The sequence below is a fragment of the Entelurus aequoreus genome, linkage group LG16 (assembly GCF_033978785.1).
Source record: "Entelurus aequoreus isolate RoL-2023_Sb linkage group LG16, RoL_Eaeq_v1.1, whole genome shotgun sequence".
Classification (NCBI taxonomy): domain Eukaryota; kingdom Metazoa; phylum Chordata; class Actinopteri; order Syngnathiformes; family Syngnathidae; genus Entelurus; species Entelurus aequoreus.
Window position 1 is genome coordinate 28,844,052 of NC_084746.1, and position 12,500 is coordinate 28,856,551.

Here is a 12,500-nt window from a genome sequence, read left to right on the forward strand (position 1 = left end):
TCGTCACCTTGTCATTGATAGGGCTCATCCCGCTCGCTCAGGTCATGGCCGCCGTGTGGGGACCCCCGTGCCCACGTATTTGACTCGTACGGCGACAAAAGCCTTTGCGCCGAGGTCGTCTTCATCGAAAGGGTTTTTCTTGAAAGACACTTCAAACATGTAATGACAACCAAAGCATCAGAAATCTTGCTTGTCCTGGCTGCTCATTACAAAAAAGCTCATGTGACAATAAGTTGACATCAATAATATAAACAAGAAAATGTGTATTCAGTTTACATCATTCAACATCAAGATGATTGACTGTGTGTGCGTGTGTGTGTGTGTGTGTGTGTGTGTGTGTGTGTGTGTGAGAGAGAGTTTTTCTTTGGCCATAATTGGTGCCTCAGTTTATGCACGCACCTGCTTTCATGATATATACAGTACAGACCAAAACTTTGGACACACCTTTTCATTCAATGCATTTACTTTATTTTCATGACTATTTACATTGTAGATTGTCACTGAAGGCATCACAACTATGAATGAACACATGTGGAGTTATGTACTCAACAACAAAGGTGAAATAACTGAAAACATGCAGGGTGTTCCCCGCCTTCCGCCCGATTGTAGCTGAGATAGGCTCCAGCGACCCCGAAGGGAATAAGCGGTAGAAAATGGATGGATGGATGTTTTATATTCTAGTTTCTTCAAAATAGCCGCCCTTTACTCTGATTACTGCTTTGCACACTCTTGGCATTCTCTCGATGAGCTTCAAGCACACCTGTGAAGTGAAAACCATTTCAGGTGACTACCTCTTAAAGCTCATTGAGAGAATGCCAAGAGTGTGCGAAAAAGTAATCAGAGCAAAGAGTGGCTATTTTTGGAAGAAACTAGAATATAAAACATGTTTTCAGTTATTTCACCTTTTTTTGTTAAGTACATAACTCCACATGTGTTCATTTATACTTCTGATGCCTTCAGGGACAATGTAAGTAGTCATGCAAATAAAGAAAATGCATTGAATGAGAAGGTGTGTCCAAACTTTTCGTATATTAATGACATATTTCACAAGAATGTTCACCAAAAGTTTGTCCTGGATTTTGGATACCGTCTGTTATTTTACAAGCAAACATTGTACGTTTGCCTGCGTTTCATTCTACGTTCAAACAAAGAATCCAACGCGTTGGTGACTTAGTTTTTCTGAGAACGCCTGCAAAATAACTCACCATTGGGCCAAATAAATTAGCGAGTGCCAGCACTTTGATAAAGAAGGTAAGAAATAATCGTAGATTCAAGAAAGAACTCGTAGCAAAGCATGTAGGTCGTCCTTCTCCGCTCATCACCGTCTTCGCAAACAAGTCTTCCAACAAATGTAAAAGTCAGTAAGCCAAAGTCTGACATTCAAAGGACTAAAATTTGAGTATCAACAAATGTGCAAGTTAAGGTGGACTATTTTACTATAATTTCATGTTTTACAGCTGTTGACTCCTTTTCACAGTTTTATGACATATAGCATCTGACCAAATGGTCAAAATGGAGCAAAAATGGCTGTGAACGGCACATGTATGGGAGGTCACGTATTTTTATTTCCTGTTGCTTCCACTGCAGCTTCCCAGTCCAGGAGGTCCTTTCTTTGGGTGATTCCAAAAAGGGCACAACATGCTCCTGTCATACAATTTTTTTAATCTTCTGCCATTTGAGATGTTGGTTTCCTAGACTTGCAGGTTTACAAAACAGAAAAGAGCAGGTTTTAATGACAAAAAGCTTTATTTATTCATATGCTTTTGAAGACTTATTATATTTTAGATAGGTTAAATATACTTATTTATTCATACTTATTTATTCATGTTTTATTCATATTTTATTGATGGGTTGTTTTTAAATATTTTTTAATTGTTTACTGTTTTATTTTAATATACAGTGTGCAATTTCTTTTTATGCTTTTATGACAGGAAAAAGTTGCTTAAAAATATTGACAGCACAGTTAATACATAGTACTGGCATTTTGTATTTGGTATAAAACATGATTAAATATATTTTACTGGCATTTTGTAATAATTGGTATAAAACATGATTGAATATTTTTTTATATTTATTTATTTTAGTTATTAAATTAAATGAAAGTTATTAAATCTATGTATCTATCAAGCATGATAAATATTTCATTTGAATTAATGGAACATTTTGGTTATTTATTGGAAAGCATCTTCAATATTAGTATTTCAATCTGTTTTAATTATTTTAATCCATTCTTTTTAACATTAAAACTGTTTTCTTTCAGTTTTTTTTATTCTCTCTCTTTACTTCATTGCAAAGCTGCCTAAAACGCTGACATTAACTAATGTGTCGGCCCCAGTTTGACTCTATGAACAGACGAATACAGTACTTTTTCCATTACTTCCTATGGGGAAAAAGAGTTCCAAAACCTTGATAGTACATGTTAACGTCATGTAAAAAAATATATATTTCAAGAAAACAAGTGCCCCGTGCCTTGCCCCTGATGCTCAGTCTCCACATCCTAAATGAGAACAAATCATTTAAAAAAAGGTAAATACATCCATAATGACACTACAGTAAACTCTTACTATACCTGCCAAACTGCTCTGAGCCACTTCTACTACACATGGGGGTGAAAAGGTGACTAATGAGTGATCATGTCTGCCTCCTCCCCATTGCACCACTGATCTCATGACCCCTTGTTAGCCTTCAGGCCCCCGGACCACCCCCGACCCCCATACCACCACCCTCGCACCATGAGCTGGACCACATCTTAGAGCCGAATAACCAGCAGGCACATCCCTTCCATGAACACTGAAGTGCATCAATATGTCTCCCGTATCACCAGCTCCTTGTTATCTCCGCTAATGTGCTCTTGTAAGCAGAGAGGTGCCGAGAGTTCTTTTGTTGGCTGCGACAATACAAACACTTCAAACGGCTGCTTTACAGGTGTCGCCCCAGATTGGCTCCAGATAAATCTCATTCAAGGCAGGCGCTGTACTTCACACCTTGCCTTGCTCGCATGTGCACTTCCACGATCATGAAACATCTTTACGTTTGACACATGGCAGCTCTACTTGGTGTTTACCTAATATTAGTAGTTGGAATGAAGTGATGACGTTATCATCATACAAACCTAACAAGGTGTATTTTTATTAAATAATATGTTGACTCACTGCTAATAATTCCTTCACATTCATGCCTGCAACCACGGCATTATCAGCACCACAGTATAACGGGCTGCACCAAAAAGAGTAATTTTAGGGGATGACACAGTTAGAGATTAGGCTGCTTCTACATTGCTTCCCACCTAACCTTATCCCTGTCCACACACACACACACACACACACACACACACACAATGCCATCGTTTAAGACCACCTCCGTCTGCCGGCTTAAAACCTAGTATGCTTGAGCGGAAAATGCGCACGTCATAGTTGCTTTGTGTGCAAGTTCTTAAATTAAATGTAACTTATCTGATCAATATCCAGTGTTATGGTATTTAAATTAACTGAAATCCAGTGTGCTGTGGGGCCCTATTGTAGTGAATCACACCTGAGCCGTCATAAATGAATTCAAATCTTTAATGGACCCGTGAAAGTAAACAATGTGATAAATACCATTTTACAACAATCAATCTCGGGATCTAGATATCTGGTCAGGACACTCCTCACTCGTTTGCCTTCACCTTCATTGTCCATTCGTTTTTGGTGACTTTATATACTCTGGACCTAGACGTTGAGTCCCTGACATACATGGCGGACAATAACTGATGCAGTCTGCCTTGTCAGTCCAAATGCATTCGCTGTTTTCCTTAGTCTTCCCTCGTCGGCCAGGTAATACAAAGCTCTCTACCTTTTTTATCACATCCACAGGAGCCCGCATTCTCGTTGTCCTTTTCGACAAATGGACAAAGTTTTTTGGTAAGTACAATAACAGCTGACCTGGACATTCGAAAGTTCTCTTGCCATTCCTCTGGCATAACACACTCGTAGACAAACATCCCACCAGGCTGCCATTCTTCCAGGTCTTAACCAAAACAGTCGCTCAACATTGCTGGCTTGTTAGCATGTAGTGTTTATTGTTTTTTTTTTAAATCTCAATTTAAAATAGGGACGGCAGATATTGATAAATATAAATGTAATATGTAAATTTGTCAGGTTTTAGCCAAAGGCTAATTTCCGCCTGTAGTACCCAGACAAATTGGTGTATACATACAATAATATTTACAGAAAGGACAGGACCACCACTACAGACTCGTCATTCAATAATTGAAGGAGAGCTTAAAATCCAGGTAATAGCAATAAAAATAAAATTACATTAAGTTAGAGAAATGTATATGTATTGCTGAGTTGCATATGACGTCATGTCCTTGTTTCTTCTTCGCGGCTTAATTCACACGATGGTCGAATTTGTGTGTGACTGGGTGAGTAAGGAAAATAGTGTCAAAGCGCTTTGAGTACCTTGAAGGTAGAAAAGTGCTATACATGAATAATCCATTTACCATTACCACTTACTTGACACCATGAAAAACAATTGATGACATGAATTTTAGATAAGACTAATATTTGTCGCAAAAATTAACTGCAAAACAACTTATCTTATTTTTCATTCGCGTCACGATCACAGCAACACCACGCTCTTTGTGTCAATCAAATACGTTACTTGGCGTTGCATGAATAAGTCCAACATCGTCTTTCACCGATTGTGTAATTTGTGGAACCCTCCAGATGTAAAGACATGATTTGATTGATTGACTGATTTAAAATTTTATTAGTAGATTGCACAGTGCAGTACATATTCCGTACAATTGACCACTAAATGGTAACACCCGAATACGTTTTTCAACTTGTTTAAGTCGGGTTCCACTTAAATTGATTCATGATACAGATATATACCATCATCATAATACAGTCATCACACTAGATAATCATCAGAGTATATACATTGAATTATTTACATTATTTACAATTCGGGGTGTGTGGGGGGGAGGGGGATGGGGGGGGGGGCTGTTAGGTTTGGTTGATATCAACACTTCAGTCATCAACAATTGCATCATCAGAGAAATGGACATTGGAACAATGTAGGACTGACTTGGTAGGATATGTACAGCAGGTAGTGGACATAGAGATCAGAGGGCATACGAATAAGAATAAGTATCTACATTTGATTATTTACATTTGATTATTTACAATCTGGGGAGGTAAGATGTGAAAATAAGTTTGTTAGTTTACGGTTGAAGTTGCCTGGAGGTGTTCTTTTAGTGTGGCTTTGAAGGAGGATAGACATGCCCTTTCTTACACTTGTTGGGAGTGCATTCCATATTGATGTGGCATAGAAAGAGAATGAGTTAAGACCTTTTGTTAGATCGGAATCTGGGTTTAACGTGGTTTTTTGGAGCTCCCCCTGGTGTTGTGGTTATGGCGGTCATTTACGTTAAAGGCCTACTGAAACCCACTACTACCAACCACGCAGTCTGATAGTTTATATATCAATGTTGAAATCTAATATTGCAACACATGCCAATACGGCCGGGTTAACTTATAAAGTGCAATTTTAAATTTTCCGCTAATCATCGCTTTCTCGGTCCGAATCGCTCTAGCTGCATTGTAAACAATAGGAAAATGTGAGGAGCTGTTCAATTGACTACGTCACGCTACTTCCGGTAGGGGCAAGGCTTTTTTTTATCAGATACCAAAAGTTGCGATCTTTATCGTCGTTGTTCTCTACTAAATCCTTTCAGCAAAAATATGGCAATATCGCGAAATGATCAAGTATGACACATACAATGGATCTGCTATCCCCGTTTAAATAAAAAAAAGTCATTTCAGTAGGCCTTTAAGGAAGTAGTTTGACATGTACTTTGGTATCAGGGAGGTGTAGTGGATTTTTTAGACTAGGCTCAGTGCAAGTTGTTTTACTCTGTGATGTGCCTCCAATCTTTTCTTTTTTAAATCCTTGTAAGTGTCCAAGGAAGTGAGGTCAAGGCGAGCAGTGGATGAATGGTTTATATATTTAAAAAATGTTTGTTCTTAAGAGTATATAAATATATATATTATTATTTTAAATATTTTTTCATGATCGTTTATGTTTGCCTCTAAACCTTTCAAAATATGCCCAAATCTGCCCTGATGCAGGTCAATAAACAGTAGCCTAATGAGGCTTAGACAGCAACCCGGAAGTGCCTCTAGGTCACTGATTGCAATCCAGCAATTGCATTGCACATAGCTTGAGTCAAGTGTTCTTCTCTTCTACTGCGTGGCGAAGTTGGTAGAGTGGCTGTGCCAGCAATCGGAGTGTTGCTGGTTACTGGGGTTCAATTCCCACCTTCTACCTTCCTAGTCACGTCCGTTGTGTCCTTGGGCAAGACACTTCACCCTTTGCCTCTGATGGCTGCTGGTTAGCGCCTTGCATGGCAGCTCCCGCCATCAGTGTGTGAATGTGTGTGTGAATGGGTAAATGTGGAAATACTGTCAAAGCGCTTTGAGTACCTTGAAGGTAGAAAAGCGCTATACAAGTATAACCCATTTATCATTTATTTATTTACTGGCATTACCACATATCTAAACAAGCTGAAATTACCACAGTCACCCCCTAGTGTACGAGAAGCACACTGCGTATGGCCAACAGTCACATCAGAGATTGAGCATGAAACTGGGACTTCACATTGGTGTGAAAATAAAGCAAACTGAATTGTTTGTGAAATCAGCCAAATTTAGTGCATGGAATAGGATTTGAACCATGGTTCCCTTATTTAGAGAGCAGGGGTGAAATGATTTGTCAACATTGTCGACAAAAATTGTCAAACATTGTCACGGACATTGTTCTTGTGGACGGAAAGGGCGCTCTATGACCAGCAGCAATAGTAAAAAAATGTATGGAAAAATGTCACCTTTTAATGGCAGTATGACTGTGATGCATGAGGCTTTTGTCCCTGACCGTTACCTCAGGACCCGATGGTCCATTCATGAGCAAAGACTGCGTGGCCTCCTGTCAACTCCTTTTACGTCAATTATGTTTGTTCACTGTTAGTTTGTTTTTTTGTAATCTTTATTTCAATAACGTCATAGAAAATAGTACATACAAAACCAGAATACCATTATTTTAGAATACAGCATTCATTTTGAAACCGAACAGATCTGTACGGAAAACTGAATGATGTGCTGAGCTGCCTTAAATGGCAAAAAAGTCAATTTTTTGCAACTTTATTTACATCAAATCAAAATGCTGACAATTTTAAATACTACTTTTTGTTAGGCCACAGATAAAGATTCAAGTTAAGATAAAACGTGGTTGTAATTGTTGTGATAGTATGCCCAATTAAGCAAGTAAGCATGCCCAATTAAAAAAAAAATCTCCCCTTTGGTAATTTTCAATTCTTATTCTCTTTTACTACTAGAGTGCATCCGGAAATGATTCAGTGTCTCACTTTTTCCATATTTTGTTAGGTTACAGCCCTATTCTAAAATGGAATAAATTGGTTTTTTTCCTCAAAATTCTAAAAAAAATACTCTTTAATGACAATGTGAAAGTTTTCATTTTTATTTTTGGCAAATTTATTTAAAATAAAAAAATAAAAAAATCACATGTACATAAGTATTCACAGCCTTTGCTCAATACATTGTTGATGCACCTTTGGCTGCAATTCCAGCCTCAAGTCTTTTTGAATACGATGCCACAAGCTTGGCACACCTATCTTTGGGCAGTTTTTCATTCCTCTTTGCAGCACATCTCAAGCTCCATCAGGTGGGATGGTAAGCGTTGGTTTTCATACAGGATGTTTCTGTACATTGCTGCATTCGTCTTTCCACCTATCTTGACTAGTCTCCCAGTTCCTGCCACTGAAAACATGATGCTGCCACCACCATGCAGTGCCTGGTTTCCTCCAAACACGATGCCGGGCATTCACATCCGAAGAGTTCAATCTTTGGCTCATCAGACCAGATAATATTTTTTTCTCATGGTCAGAGTCTTTTAGGTGCATTTTGGCAAACTTTTTATGAAGAACTGTCTTCCGTCTGATGCGATGAGGTGGCGACTTGTCCAGGGTGTACCCCACCTACCGCCCGAATGCAGCTGAGATAGGATCCAGCGACCCCCCGCAACCCCAAAAGGGACAAGCGGTAGAAAATAGATGGATGGATGGTCTTCCGTCTGGCCACCCTACCATGCAGGCCTGATTGGTGGATTGCTGCATAGATGGTTGTACTTCTGGAAGGTTCTCCTCTCTCCACAGAGGAATGCTGTAGTTCTGACAGAGTGACCATCGGGTTCAGGGTTCACCTTCCTGACTAGACTACAGGTAAGATGAATGCTGCAGTGTACAGAGACATCCTTGATGAAAACCAGCGCTTCCCACCCAACCTGATTGCTTGAGAGGTGCTGCAAAGAGGAATGAGCGAGACTGAGATAGGTGTGCCAAACTTGTAGCATCCTATTCAAAAAGACTTGAGGCTGGAATTGCGGCCAAAAATGCATCAACAAAGTATTGAGCAAAGACTGTGAATAATTATGCACATGTACTTTTTTAAAAATACGTTTGTAACATAAAAAAAACCCATTGTCATTATGGGGTATTTTGTGTAGAATTTTGAGGACAACAATGAATTTATTGTATTTTGGAATAAAGATGTAACAAAACAAAATGTGAAAAAAGTGAAGGGATGTGAATACTTTCCGGGTGCACTGAATGTAATCTATTCTTTAATAATATTTATAATTTTTAATATGAATAGTCCAAATGATAATAAACCATTGCTAAAATATTACAATATCACATGTAATGTCTCAGACGCTCAAACGTAAAATATTTCTGGAAAGGAAGTGACATTGTCTTCGCGCATGAACCGGTCGGGTAGTGACCTCATTAAAGTACCAGTAGAGTGGAAAAACAAGTTGCCTCTATATTGAAGCTATTATTATATATATTTGATATATGACACCAAAAGACTTCCAAAGTTTGTGGATAAATAGACATGATCAAAATAGTATTAATCTCACAGAAATTCCTAAACCGTCTTCAGAGATAATGAGGAAGCCAGTCACATGATCGTGTGACGTCATGCTAAAAACCAAAGATCCCTTCTCCATCAACAACAATGCTATTCAAGCAGACTTTCTGAGAGCCAACAACGATGATTTTTGGAAAAATTATGATCAAGGACCCTACATTTTTGAGCCCGAACACAAAGGATGAGCAATAAGTTTGAGAAGCCGACCGTTACCCGAATGCAGTTTCATTGTGACACTATAGCATCCGCAGCATTGCTAGATGCTAAAAATACAAACAAATCATGACAAACCATAATAAAACACACTTACTGTAATATTTCCACTCTCGCTGGGATGCCGATCAACGGGACGCTCACATAATCCCGTTTAGATGAAGAATTAGTTGTGAAGGGTTAAAAAAAAAGTTCCTGCAGGAAGCGTCTTTTGGAATCTTTTTTGCCATCTCGGATGTGAAGGTCAACTAGCCTGTCGGTCCACGGCCACATTTGTCTACCAGGTGAGAGATGCAAGAATTATAATCTAGAATTGACTTTTAGCAAGTTTGAGACAAAGTAGAAGCAGCTGCCGGCTTATAATGTGGCAACAATAGCAGCGTAAGCTAGCATTAGCTCACTGCTATTAATGGGCCACTAAGATAGTCCTTCTGCATTGGCGCTTATAATAACAATATCACTCATATTTGGTTAATTTTCAGGTCATAACATGTAAATGGAGTATTGTTGGCGGTTTCTGGATGTTTTTTTAGAGGGTATAATTAGCGCAATAGAGGACCCTCGATCTGTTGACTCAATTTATTTATGATTTCAAAAGCATGAAAAAGCCAAGCTATGTCTTACATAAGGATTGTGAATGATAAACCGCACATCTCTTACCATGTTCTGCGTATTTCCAGTATGACTGATCTAATAATATGGTCAGAATGCCTTTACAACAGTGACGTACAATCTACGGATATAAAGATATTCGGAGCGGAAAACTCAAAATGGTCGCCTGAATTTGTGTCATTTTGTGATGTCCATCCCATCCATTTTCTACCACTTGTCCCTTTTGCGGGGGGTGCTGGAGCTTATCTCCGCTGCATTTGGGCGGAAGGCGGGGATGTTTAGACTAGACTGACCATATGTCCTCTTTTCCCCGGAGATGTCCTCTTTTGCGGGGCTGTCCGGGCTGTCCGGGCGGGGTTTCTTAAATGCCTCAAATGTCCGGTATTTTGAGTTAGAGTTGCGTGTATTTTCAATGTACGTCCAGGGTTGAGAAGGGGTTAAAAACAAAACTAATTGTGAAGGTGTGCACAAGCAGCAGCAACATTCGTGAGGGAGGGGCAGAGGCAGAGAGCGAGACAGTCGAGAGACAGACAGGACACAAGAGAGAAGCCGAAACGTAAATGCAACTTCACGGATGATTTGCGGGAAAAGTATCTTGTGTTTTTGTCTTGGCCGTGACACATGGGAAGCAGAATGCACTGTGTGCAAAGCAGGAACGTATAAATCTGTGGCAAAAAAAAGGGTCCAACGATCTACAAGCCCATATCGACACTACAAAGCACAAAACAACTGTGCAGGGCGAGAGCTTGTCTGCTGTTTTTTGTTTAAATTTAATTAACCTGTTTTGAGGCATTATTTATGTTTAGATTATATACAAGAGGTTATTTTGAATATTTCTACCTCTGCACTTTTTTCCAAAACTGTGAATGTTACAGAATATAAGTGTGATTTATTTTGTTATACTGTCAAGCAGTGTTGGCGTTAACACACTTTTTGTGTCTTTTTAACACATTGAAATCAGAAAGGACACAGATTTTTTAAATTTTTTTTACCATTTGCGGCCCACAGCTAATGTTTTATAGGCCCACGGCACAATCTAAAAATACTATTAAAATAAACAAAAACATAACAAAAGTGAAATAAAAAAACTTACAGGTGAAATGTAGTTTAGAAACAGTTGCAATGTTGACTAATAAAACAAAACCTTTTTTTTTAAATCTCAAACGGTCATTGCTCAAAACATAATATTGAATCAAAATCAATATTATGAACTATTGACCTATCAAAGGTTCCGATTACTTCACATCAAATATTCCACTTTGAAAAATATTTTTGGTGGAAGATTTCGCATATTTTGTGTTTGCCATAAAAAACAGTTTTGTTTGACAAAAAAGGGCGGAAAACAAACAAAAAAACAACATAAAAAAACTAAAACATTTTGAAATGAGGAATAGATCTGAAGTTGTAGACTGCAGAGATTTAAACGTTAAATATAAAATGTATATATGCCCTGGCACACCATTGTCATCATTTCATGACCAAAGCAAAACACTTTTTACACTTTTATACTGAAATAAATACACGTAAAACGTATTAAATAAAAACATAGAAAAAACTACCAGCAGTGGTAAAGTTTAGATCCATGAAGGAAAGAAGAAAGTGAATGAATATTTATAACGGAATACATTTACATATGCATACACATTTGTTTAGTTTTTTGTATTATTTTTTTTAATGAATTAAGTAACGTTTATGACAACCTTTTTCCAAAACACAATATAGAACGTGAGATATAACAGGATAATGCATACATTTATCATTTGTTTTAAAGACGCTTACAAAAAAGTGGGACCCCAAAAATTTACTGGGACCCCATTTTGAAAATTCCTAGCGCCAACACTGCTGTCAACAGAGGAGAAAAAAATGCTTTATTTAAATAAATATATTATTTATAAAGCAAGTTCGAGTATCATTGGCAAATTTTCACCTAGTCCTGGCCTAGGCGTGCTGCCCGCCTTGGCACGCATATATGTGTCCTCTTTATGGGATTTCAGAATATGGTCAGCCTAGCTTAGACGGTATTTTCAAACACTTTGCGGATTGTAAATACAATTGGATATGGTTTGATGGATACAATGAAACACAATTAAGCATATGAAGTCAACTTGTTGTTCCACTCTACTGGTACTTTAAGCTCGTTGATGACTAGTTGACCATAAAAATAGTCAGTTGCAGTCCTGTCAGAGAGTAAGTGTTATTGAGCAATCCAGACACTCTCAAATGCTCCTACATTAGAACAGTTTTCTGTATGGTTATATAAGTGGTATTTGGGGGACCCAAATGAAACGCTTTGGCAGGTTGAATGTGGCCCCCGGGACACCTATTGTGAACCTCTGAATACATAGTAAAGAGGCTTTTCTACCTTTAAGCAGCCATCATGAAGTGAGTGTGTGTTCCAGTTAGGGTTGTACGGTGTACCGGTATTAGTATAGTACCACAATACTATTGAATCATATCCCCCTTCGTCATCACGTTGTGTCATTGCTGGTTTACGAGCAGAGGAGCATGTTCGGCAACGCACAATCACGGAGTACTTACAAGCAGACCCAGTGTGTAGACAGAAAAGGGAGAACGGACGCATTTTGGCTTAAAAACTAACAATAAAGGTGAAGTTATAACACGCCAGCAGGAAGAGGTGCTCTAAGACATGGCTTGCTAGGTAGCGGCTAAAGTCAATCCGCAGTCTGC